The sequence below is a fragment of the Pholis gunnellus genome (genome assembly GCF_910591455.1).
Source record: "Pholis gunnellus genome assembly, chromosome: 24".
Taxonomy (NCBI): Eukaryota; Metazoa; Chordata; class Actinopteri; order Perciformes; family Pholidae; genus Pholis; species Pholis gunnellus.
In genome coordinates, this window is record NC_136551.1 from 1,240,568 (window position 1) to 1,253,634 (window position 13,067).

Below are 13,067 nucleotides of genomic sequence, written 5' to 3' on the forward strand. Positions count from 1 at the left end.
GTCTCGCTGCTGTTGTTCCACTATTTATATTTATATATTGTGAATTTATTTTACTCTCAAATCTCAAACATGAAATCAAATGATATGAAGTGAACTAAACCAGCAGGAAGCAAAGCTGCAGTAAGTCCAGAGACAGGATGAGTGTTTGTGTTGTGAGTCAGTCAAAGTCCAGACATGATGTTCAGTCAACATGTCATTAGATTGTTCACAGTACACACATGTACAAGATGGAGTCCATCAGTAGTGACTTGTTGTGTTTATGCAGATGAAACCAAATCACTAAATGTTTCCTTTATTATTTCAGGATTGATCCTCACTGGTTAGATCGTTCTGAAGAAATCAAGTTCTTTGGGAATCTGTTCTGTGCAGCAGCAGAGAGAGAACAGACAGGAGAGAAGATGCTGGAGCTGTTATCATCAGTGTGCTCATATGAAACATTCCCTTTATATTATGATGATGATGATCACACATATCAGAGTGGTTTCCTGCTGGATCTGTGCTCTCACCTGAAGGACTGTGAGACTAAAACAGGTCTGAGTCTCCTTCCATCATTACAGTCAGTTCTCCAGTCAGTTCTCCAGTCAGTTGTTCTCCAGTCAGCTCCTTCAGTCTGGTCCATAGACCTCTCAGAGAGAAAGACCTCCATCCTCCTGGAAGTGCTGAAACTCCAACCAGAGAAGAAACAAGTGAAGCTGAGAGGCTGCTCACATGAAGAGAGTGAAGTGAGGAGTTTTCTACAGTGTCTGCCTTTTATCTCACAGCTCAGGTAAGGTCATTTTACTTTACATGATTTGGTAAAACATGAGTTTTTATTATAGACTAAACAACCCAACAGTTATTAAACTAAAGTGGATCATATTTACTTCTGTTAGAAAAATTCACCCGAGACTGATAGAAAATCATCAAACAGGCCATTTATTCTTGCAAGAAGGAGACAGAGTTGATTCACATACAGTATACATGGATCAAGGCTGCTCAGAGGTCTGACTCTGAGCCTCGGATATTTATACCAAGTAAACAATAGTGTCACAGGCAACATACGTCACGAAAGCATAACACACCCAAATTGCCTTCATTCAGCATATTCTAAGTATCGGGACACTTTAACAATTCGTTCTTGTACAAAGGTCACTTTTATCATCTGAAGACGTCATGAAGTATTGACGCCGTCTACAACTTTATTTACCACTACAAGCAGTGCTGAGTGTTCTTTCGGATAGACTAAACAGCTGTGGCGCTTAATGTCAGAGGAAGTTCACACAACAAGTACACATAAGGACACCAAGCTTTGTAAGCATACCTTATAATTAGTCATTTAGATTTTCCCCAACAACTTCTCCACGACCAGCTGCAGCACTAAAACGCTTCAGTCAGATTTGTGGTGTTGTGATTCAGAATGCATTCTTCATTCAGAAGTAGATCTCCATTCAATAAATAACAGAGTCAGTATAATCATGCTCTTACTCCAGTGCACCTCGTGTCAAACCACTCACTCATGCTTCTAGTCGTCTGACGTTCAACATGAAACATCAGCGTCAGTAAAGCTAACGTGTCTGAATGAAGGTCTCTGTCTGACCAAACCAGTGAAGCAGAGCAAAGAGTTTGGGAGGACACAGCTTCTTCTGTGACATATTAAACTGCAACAAGTCTGGAAACATGTCACAGTCTGCTGCCTGTATGAGAATAATAAAGGATGTGAATATTAATTATAAGGACAGTGTAGCTCAGTCCTGCTAATACCTCCTCATACACACATACAGTGGCTTGCAAAAGTATTCACACCCCTTGAACTTTTCCACATTTTGTCACATTACACGCCACAAACATAAATTTATTTTATTGGAATTTTATGTGAAAGACCAACACAAAGTGTCACACAATTGTGAAGTACAAAGAACATTATACATGTTTTTAAATTTTTTTCACAAATAAAAAACTGAAAAGTGCAGTGTGCAAAATTATTCAGCCCCCCTGAGTCAATACTTTGTGGAACCGCCTTTTGCTGCAATTACAGCTGCAAGTCTTTTGGGGTATGTCACTACCAGCGTTGCACATCTAGAGACTGAGATTCTTCTTTGCAAAACAGCTCAAGCTCAGTCAGATTAGATGGAGAGCGTTTGTGAACGGCGGTTTTCAGATCTTGCCACAGATTCTCGATGGGATTTAGGTCTGGACTTTGACTGGGCCATTCTAACACATGAATATGTTTTGTTTTAAACCATTCCATTGTAGCCCTGGCTTTATGTTTAGGGTCGTTGTCCTGCTGGAAGGTGAACCTCCGCCCCAGTCTCAAGTCTTTTGCTGACTCCAACAGGTTTTCTTCCAAGATTGCCCTGTATTTGGCTCCATCCATCTTCCCAGCAACTCTGACCAACTTCCCTGTCCCTGCTGAAGAGAAGCACCCCCAGAGCATCATGCTACCACCACCATGTTTGACAGTGGGGATGGTGTGTTCAGGGTGATGTGCAGTGTTAGGTTTCCGCCACACATAACGTTTTGCATTTAGGCCAAAAAGTTCAATTTTGGTCTCATCTGACCAGAGCACCTTCTTCCACATGTTTTCTGTGTCCCCCACATGGTTTCTGGCAAACTGCAAACGGGACTTCTTATGGTTTTCTTTTAACAATGGCTTTCTTCTTGCCACTCTTCCATAAAGGCCAGATTTGTAGAGTGCACGCCCAATAGTTGTCCTGTGGACAGATTCCCCCACCTGAGCTGTGGATCTCTGCAGTTCGTCCAGAGTCACCATGGGCCTCTTGGCTGCATCTCTTGTCAGTGCTCTGCTTGTTCGGCCTGTAAGTTTAGGTGGACGGCCGTGTCTTGGTAGGTTTGCAGTTGTGCCATACTCTTTCCATTTTCGGATAATGGATTGAACAGTGCTCCGTGACATGTTCAAAGCTTGGGAAATCTTTTTATAGCCTAACCCTGCTTTAAACTTCTCCATAACTTTATCTCTGACCTGTCTGGTGTGTTCCTTGGACTTCATGGTCCTGTTTGCTCCCCAATATTCTCTTAACAAACCTCTGAGGCCATCACAGAACAGCTGTATTTGTACTGAGATTAGATTACACACAGGTGGACTCTATTTAGTCATAAGGTCAACATTCAATCATTCAGCAGTCATCAGGCAACTTCTGAAGGCAATTGGTTGCACTCAGAGAAAAGGGGGCTGAATAATTTTGCACACTGCACTTTTCAGTTTTTTATTTGTGAAAAAAATTTAAAAACAAGTATCATTTTCTTTGTACTTCACAATTGTGTGACACTTTGTGTTGGTCTTTCACATACAATTCCAATAAAATATATTTATGTTTGTGGCGTGTAATGTGACAAAATGTGGAAAAGTTCAAGGGGTATGAATACTTTTGCAAGCCACTGTAATAACACATCACACACACATGAAAAGACCTGCAGGTAAAACTGCTGTTGGCTTTATTTTATTTACATCTCAGCAGATTAGAAATAAAACCTGAAAACATAAGAAAATATTTTGTTGTTATATAACATCAGTGTGTTATAAATTGTAACAACTCACCTCATTATATAAACCTAAAAAGGGAAAAGTACATGAACCTAAAATGAAAGGGCACGGGCGGATCTGAGTTGGTGTACAGACACTACATCTGACTGCATTACATGGTTGAACACACAAAAACACGCTGAAAGTTTCTCTCTATTATTCACTATAATGACGGACCACATCAGACACAAAGGAAACCACACAGCCAGTTAAATACAACACCATATATTAATATACAGCTAATTCATACATGCCGTATTACATTACATTACATTACATTACAGTCATTTAGCAGACGCTTTTATCCAAAGCGACTTACAAGAAGTGTATTCAACATCGGTATTCAAGAGAACTACTAGTCACCAGAAGTCATAAGTGCATCTCCTTTGCTAAACAAGTATCTAAGAGCATAAACCAGGGCAAACGTACAGTGCAGAAACAAACATACAATAAGTGCAACGAGCAAACCCGCAATACAATAAGGGCAACAAACTAATACGATTACAATAAGTGCTATAAGCTAAGAACGAATAAAATAAGTGATAAGTGGAAGGCTCAGGGTAGCACTTCTTGAAGAGGTGAGTTTTCAGCCTGCGCCGAAAGATGGGCAGCGACTCCGCTGTCCTGATGTCAGTGGGAAGTTCATTCCACCATTGTGGGGCCAGGACAGAAAACAGCCGTGACCGGGTAGGTCGGCCGCAGGGACCTCTGAGCGACGGGGGAACCAGTCGCCCTGATGCAGCAGAGCGAAGTGGTCAGGCGGGGGTGTAGGGCTTGACCATGGCCTGGAGATAGGAAGGAGCTGTACCTTTCACTGCCCTGTAGGCTAGCACCAGAGTCCGTATGACTTTGCTGTATAGCAGGATGAAGCAAACAACAGAAACCGTGAGGCTCCGCTGTACTCTGTCCGGCACAATAAACTAAACATTTACAAACTATCACTCAAACCCAGAGTCCCATTAGTTCCAACATTCCTTAAAGTAACACTGTAACATGTCCCTGTTACCATGGGGTTCTTACGGCACAATGATGCCACACAGTCAGGAAGCGGATCGTAATCTCTTTTATTTATTTCACCGCTCACGCTGGTCTCGGCCGGGCGCTCTGCCGCCGTGGGTTCCAGCGCCCAGCTCTGAGCGATCCTCCTTGTCAGCTTTCTCGCTCTCAGCGTCGCTCGGCCCACCTGTGTGTCAGTCTCTCGCCTCCGTCCCTACTGATCGTTTAAAAGGGGACAGATACCATTACTAATTGTCCCCAGCTGAGGCTGATTAGTCCTCTCCCCGGCCCCGTTCCCTGAACCACTCCCTCCCCACACTCAGTCCCCTCTGCAGGTGAGCCCAACCACGCCCACGCCACCACAAACACAAAACAGTCCGATGACAAATAAATCCCCAAAACAAAGTCAACAGGTGGAAGCGTGGCGAGACGCCGCGGTTCCTTTGTCCACAGAACTCACGTTCCCTCACCACAGCCCGTCTAGCTGCTGGTCCTTTGAGCCGTTTCCAGTGATGCCTCCAGATTTATAATCCATGAAACGCTTTCTTTGGATCCTTTTGCCGAGCAATCGCCGGAAAACCGTGTTCTCTGACTCCACTAAACATCGCTTGCTCCCCTCTGTCTGCACGCACAATTCATACAAACCAGGTAAAATGTTATAACAGCAATAACAGACCCAGTTCATATCCTGTATAATTATTACAGGCAGCTGATCATATTCATAAGCACTTTAAATATGTGAAGGAAAATAATAACCAACAGGTTCCTCATTCACAATTACCGTACACAAAGACAGACTTCATCGATCATTACAAAATGATATAAAGTGAACTAAACCAGTAGGAAGCAAAGCTGCAGTAAGTCCAGAGACAGGATGAGTGTTTGTGTTGTGAGCAGTGGCGGGCTGTGCATTTTATACCTGGGCCTTCTGTGCTGTCCTACTACAGTTGAACAGCTACGGTGCAGATACATGAATCCGTGCATGACGGGACGCTGCGTCATTAACGGACAATGCCAGTCACATATATTCATTTGACAACAAAGCATGACACATCAATCCAGCAGACCTGCAGCGGATCCACGCATTCCACCACACAAGAGCAAAAACAAACGCAGTTTGTCCCTTACCGAATGCTGTTCACTTACAGACAAAGTCCATCCTCCTTTCTTGTTGACAAAGAGTTGTACGGTTGTTTAGTACATCGTTTCAGTTCCAGTAAGAAGTCCTTCTCGATTCATGGACGCCAGTGACAGTCGAGCGTCTGCGGCCGGTTTGCAGCGGGACCGGGATCCCACCTCCGCCGCCGCGCCCGCCGGTCCGTGGGCGGACCGCAGTTGTGGAGCTCCGTTTCCCTGCAAACGTGTTCGTTGATCTGTAGATCCACTCTGGTTAGTCCAATTGTTTTCAAAAGCACCGTAGTGTCCTGCCGTGCTAAGGCGTCCTCAGGTTAGCTTAGCGTAGCTCCAAACACCAAGACGCTCAGTTAAAATGAAACACATTCCCAGACATAAAATGTGTGACGCTGTCAGCCAGGAACACCGTTCATAAAAATAAATAAACTACACCAAGCAAAACCCCAAAAATGTTATAATTTCTTCCATATCTTTCCAACTAACTTCTGCCAGCTACCTTAAATTTCACATTAGTCATGCACTGGCTCACTGACCAATCACGGCGCACCTTGATGCAGACGTATTTAGCAGGTACCTCGGTACCACTGGCACTTCAAAGAATACGCCCAACATGTCAAACTAAAGGTCTGATTGGTTGAAGACTGTGACAATCAACAATATCGTTCCCATATACTTCTGCAAAGTCTACCTAGAGACATAGCGGCTGAATCTGATTGGATAAAAGCTCTCCTTAAAACAAGCTGCAGGCTGGAAGCAGAGAAACATAGGAAGACAGGAGCTGTGCAATGAGAAAATAAGCTAATATGAAAAATAATTATAATACATGTAGTGTATTTGTGAAAAATTATTAAATTATAAAATAGCTATGACTTTGTGATTGTGTTTAGGCCAGCAGAGAAGGCTTAGCTGGCCCTGACGGCCCACCGCTGGTTGTGAGTCAGTAAAAGTCCAGACATGATGTTCAGTCAACATGTCATTAGATTGTTCACAGTACACACATGTACAAGATGGAGTCCATCAGTAGTGACTTGTTGTGTTTATGCAGATGAAACCAAATCACTAAATGTTTCCTTTATTATTTCAGTATTGATCATCACTGGTCAGATCATTCTAAAGGAATCAAGTTCTTTGGGAATCTGTTCTGTGCAGCAGCAGAGAGAGAACAGACAGGAGAGAAGATGCTGGAGCTGTTATCATCAGTGTGCTCATACAAAACATTCCCTTTATATTATGATGATGATGATCACACATATCAGAGTGGTTTCCTGCTGGATCTGTGCTCTCACCTGAAGGACTGTGAGACTAAAACAGGTCTGAGTCTCCTTCCATCATTACAGTCAGTTCTCCAGTCAGTTCTCCAGTCAGTTGTTCTCCAGTCAGCTCCTTCAGTCTGGTCCATAGACCTCTCAGAGAGAAAGACCTCCATCCTCCTGGAAGTGATGAAACTCCAACCAGAGAAGAAACAAGTGAAGCTGAGAGGCTGCTCACATGAAGAGAGTGAAGTGAGGAGTTTCCTACAGTGTCTGCCTTTTATCTCACAGCTCAGGTAAGGTCATTTTACTTTACATGATTTGGTAAAACATGAGTTTTTATTATAGACTAAACAACCCAACAGTTATTAAACTAAAGTGGATCATATTCACGTCTGTTAGAAAAATTCACCCGAGACTGATAGAAAATCATCAAACAGGCCATTTATTCTTGCAAGATGGAGACAGAGTTGATTCACATACAGTATACATGGATCAAGGCTGCTCAGAGGTCTGACTCTGAGCCTCGGATATTTATACCAAGTAAACAATAGTGTCACAGGCAACATACGTCACGAAAGCATAACACACCCAAATTGCCTTCATTCAGCATATTCTAAGTATCGGGACACTTTAACAATTCGTTCTTGTACAAAGGTCACTTTTATCATCTGAAGACGTCATGAAGTATTGACGCCGTCTACAACTTTATTTACCATTACAAGCAGTGCTGAGTGTTCTTTCGGATAGACTAAACAGCTGTGGCGCTTAATGTCAGAGGAAGTTCACACAACAAGTACACATAAGGACACCAAGCTTTGTAAGCATACCTTATAATTAGTCATTTAGATTTTCCCCAACAACTTCTCCACGACCAGCTGCAGCACTAAAACGCTTCAGTCAGATTTGTGGTGTTGTGATTCAGAATGCATTCTTCATTCAGAAGTAGATCTCCATTCAATAAATAACAGAGTCAGTATAATCATGCTCTTACTCCAGTGCACCTCGTGTCAAACCACTCACTCATGCTTCTAGTCGTCTGACGTTCAACATGAAACATCACCGTCAGTAAAGCTAACGTGTCTGAATGAAGGTCTCTGTCTGACCGAACCAGTGAAGCAGAGCAAAGAGTTTGGGAGGACACAGCTTCTTCTGTGACTTATTAAACTGCAACAAGTCTGGAAACATGTCACAGTCTGCTGCCTGTATGAGAATAATAAAGGATGTGAATATTAATAATAAGAACAGTGTAGCTCAGTCCTGCTAATACCTCCTCATACACACATAATAACACATCACACACACATGAAAAGACCTGCAGGTAAAACTGCTGTTGGCTTTATTTTATTTACATCTCAGCAGATTAGAAATAAACCCTGAAAACATAAGAAAATATCTTTTGATACATTAAATAACAAACATCTCTTTTAATTATATTTCACAATAATGTTAAACATGAATGAATTAAACAGATGTCAGTCCTCTGAATCATCAACATGTAGTTGTGTTGTATAACTTCTGTCTCTCTGCTGTTGTTCCACTATTTATATTTATATATTGTGAATTTATTTTACTCTCAAATCTCAAACATGAAATCAAATGATATGAAGTGAACTAAACCAGCAGGAAGCAAAGCTGCAGTAAGTCCAGAGACAGGATGAGTGTTTGTGTTGTGAGTCAGTCAAAGTCCAGACATGATGTTCAGTCAACATGTCATTAGATTGTTCACAGTACACACATGTACAAGATGGAGTCCATCAGTCGTGACTTGTTGTGTTTATGCAGATGAAACCAAATCACTAAATGTTTCCTTTATTATTTCAGGATTGATCATCTCTGGTCAGATCGTTCTGAAGGAATCAAGTTCTTTGGGAATCTGTTCTGTGCAGCAGCAGAGAGAGAACAGACAGGAGAGAAGATGCTGGAGCTGTTAACATCAGTGTGCTCATACAAAACATTCCCTTTGATTAATGATGATGATCACACATATCAGAGTGGTTTCCTGCTGGATCTGTGCTCTCACCTGAAGGACTGTGAGGCTGAAACAGGTCTGAGTCTCCTTCCATCATTACAGTCAGTTCTCCAGTCGGCTCCTTCAGTCTGGTCCATAGACCTCTCAGAGAGAAAGACCTCCATCCTCCTGGAAGTGCTGAAACTCCAACCAGAGAAGAAACAAGTGAAGCTGAGAGGCTGCTCACATGAAGAGAGTGAAGTGAGGAGTTTTCTACAGTGTCTGCCTTTTATCTCACAGCTCAGGTAAGGTCATTTTACTTTACATGATTTGGTAAAACATGAGTTTTTATTATAGACTAAACAACCCAACAGTTATTAAACTAAAGTGGATCATATTTACTTCTGTTAGAAAAATTCACCCGAGACTGATAGAAAATCATCAAACAGGCCATTTATTCTTGCAAGATGGAGACAGAGTTGATTCACATACAGTATACATGGATCAAGGCTGCTCAGAGGTCTGACTCTGAGCCTCGGATATTTATACCAAGTAAACAATAGTGTCACAGGCAACATACGTCACGAAAGCATAACACACACAAATTGCCTTCATTCAGCATATTCTAAGTATCGGGACACTTTAACAATTCGTTCTTGTACAAAGGTCACTTTTATCATCTGAAGACGTCATGAAGTATTGACGCCGTCTACAACTTTATTTACCACTACAAGCAGTGCTGAGTGTTCTTTCGGATAGACTAAACAGCTGTGGCGCTTAATGTCAGAGGAAGTTCACACAACAAGTACACATAAGGACACCAAGCTTTGTAAGCACACCTCATCATTAGTCATTTAGATTTTCCCCAACAACTTCTCCACGACCAGCTGCAGCACTAAAACGCTTCAGTCAGATTTGTGGTGTTGTGATTCAGAATGCATTCTTCATTCAGAAGTAGATCTCCATTCAATAAATAACAGAGTCAGTATAATCATGCTCTTACTCCAGTGCACCTCGTGTCAAACCACTCACTCATGCTTCTAGTCGTCTGACGCTCAACATGAAACATCAGCGTCAGTAAAGCTAACGTGTCTGAATGAAGGTCTCTGTCTGACCGAACCAGTGAAGCAGAGCAAAGAGTTTGGGAGGACACAGCTTCTTATGTGACTTATTAAACTGCAACAAGTCTGGAAACATGTCACAGTCTGCTGCCTGTATGAGAATAATAAAGGATGTGAATATTAATAATAAGAACAGTGTAGCTCAGTCCTGCTAATACCTCCTCATACACACATAATAACACATCACACACACATGAAAAGACCTGCAGGTAAAACTGCTGTTGGCTTTATTTTATTTACATCTCAGCAGATTAGAAATAAACCCTGAAAACATAAGAAAATATCTTTTGACACATTAAATAACAAACATCTCTTTTAATTATATTTCACAGTAATGTTCAACATGAATGAATTAAACAGATGTCAGTCCTCTGAATCATCAACATGTAGTTGTGTTGTATAACTTCTGTCTCGCTGCTGTTGTTCCACTATTTATATTTATATATTGTGAATTTATTTTACTCTCAAATCTCAAACATGAAATCAAATGATATGAAGTGAACTAAACCAGCAGGAAGCAAAGCTGCAGTAAGTCCAGAGACAGGATGAGTGTTTGTGTTGTGAGTCAGTCAAAGTCCAGACATGATGTTCAGTCAACATGTCATTAGATTGTTCACAGTACACACATGTACAAGATGGAGTCCATCAGTAGTGACTTGTTGTGTTTATGCAGATGAAACCAAATCACTAAATGTTTCCTTTATTATTTCAGTATTGATCCTCCCTGGTCAGATCATTCTGAAGAAATCAAGTTCTTTGGGAATCTGTTCTGTGCAGCAGCAGAGAGAGAACAGACAGGAGAGAAGATGCTGGAGCTGTTAACATCAGTGTGCTCATACAAAACATTCCCTTTATATTATGATCATTATTATTATCACACATATCAGAGTGATTTCCTGCTGGATCTGTACTCTCACCTGAAGGACTGTGAGACTGAAACAGGTCTGAGTCTCCTTCCATCATTACAGTCAGTTCTCCAGTCAGTTGTTCTCCAGTCAGTTCTTTCAGTCTGGTCCATAGACCTCTCAGAGAGAAAGACCTCCATCCTCCTGGAAGTGCTGAAACTCCAACCAGAGAAGAAACCAGTGGATCTGATAATCTGCTCACATGAAGAGAGTGAAGTGAGGAGTTTCCTACAGTGTCTGCCTTTTATCTCACAGCTCAGGTAACTCTGATGAATACTGGATATTTAATTATAACATGTGGCTTCTTCTTCAGAGGTTTGTCAGAAAACCTGTTTCATAATCTGCAGTGTTTCTAAAATAGTTAGTTGTCATTCACAAATACACATAATGTAGATAAAGATGAATATAATGTCTCAGTTCAGTAATAATGTATCATCACAGTTATCACAGTCTTCTGCCTGTATGAGAATAATTCAATGAAGTGAATAATATTAATGGAACAATGTGGCTCTGAGACAACAACACAAAGATAAACCTGGAAACATAAAATATCTTTTGACACATTAAATAACAAACATCTCTTTTAATTATATTTCACAATAATGTTCAACATGAATGAATTAAACAGATGTCAGTCCTCTGAATCATCAACATGTAGTTGTGTTGTATAACTTCTGTCTCTCTGCTGTTGTTCCACTATTTATATTTATATATTGTGAATTTATTTTACTCTCAAATCTCAAACATGAAATCAAATGATATGAAGTGAACTAAACCAGCAGGAAGCAAAGCTGCAGTAAGTCCAGAGACAGGATGAGTGTTTGTGTTGTGAGTCAGTCAAAGTCCAGACATGATGTTCAGTCAACATGTCATTAGATTGTTCACAGTACACACATGTACAAGATGGAGTCCATCAGTAGTGACTTGTTGTGTTTATGTAGATGAAACCAAATCACTAAATGTTTCCTTTATTATTTCAGTATTGATCCTCTCTGGTCAGGTCGTTCTAAAGAAATCAAGTTCTTTGGGAATCTGTTCTGTGCAGCAGCAGAGAGAGAACAGACAGGAGAGAAGATGCTGGAGCTGTTAACATCAGTGTGCTCATACAAAACATTCCCTTTAAATTATGATGATGATGATGATGATGATCCCACATATCAGAGTGGTTTCCTGCTGGATCTGTACTCTCACCTGAAGGACTGTGAGACTGAAACAGGTCTGAGTCTCCTTCCATCATTACAGTCAGTTCTCCAGTCAGCTCCTTCAGTCTGGTCCATAGACCTCTCAGAGAGAAAGACCTCCATCCTCCTGGAAGTGATGAAACTCCAACCAGAGAAGAAACAAGTGAAGCTGAGAGGCTGCTCACATGAAGAGAGTGAAGTGAGGAGTTTCCTACAGTGTCTGCCTTTTATCTCACAGCTCAGGTAAGGTCCTTTTACTTTACATGATTTGATAAAACATGAGTTTTTATTATAGATTAAACAACCCAACAGTTATTAAACTAAAGTGGATCATATTTACTTCTCCACGACCAGCTGCAGCACTAAAACGCTTCAGTCAGATTTGTGGTGTTGTGATTCAGAATGCATTCTTCATTCAGAAGTAGATCTCCATTCAATAAATAACAGAGTCAGTATAATCATGCTCTTACTCCAGTGCACCTCGTGTCAAACCACTCACTCATGCTTCTAGTCGTCTGACGCTCAACATGAAACATCACCGTCAGTAAAGCTAACGTGTCTGAATGAAGGTCTCTGTCTGACCGAACCAGTGAAGCAGAGCAAAGAGTTTGGGAGGACACAGCTTCTTCTGTGACTTATTAAACTGCAACAAGTCTGGAAACATGTCACAGTCTGCTGCCTGTATGAGAATAATAAAGGATGTGAATATTAATAATAAGAACAGTGTAGCTCAGTCCTGCTAATACCTCCTCATACACACATAATAACACATCACACACACATGAACAGACCTGCAGGTAAAACTGCTGTTGGCTTTATTTTATTTACATCTCAGCAGATTAGAAATAAAACCTGAAAACATAAGAAAATATCTTTTGACACATTAAATAACAAACATCTCTTTTAATTATATTTCACAGTAATGTTAAACATGAATGAATTAAACAGATGTCAGTCCTCTGAATCATCAACATGTAGTTGTGTTGTATAACTTCTGTCTCTCTGCTGT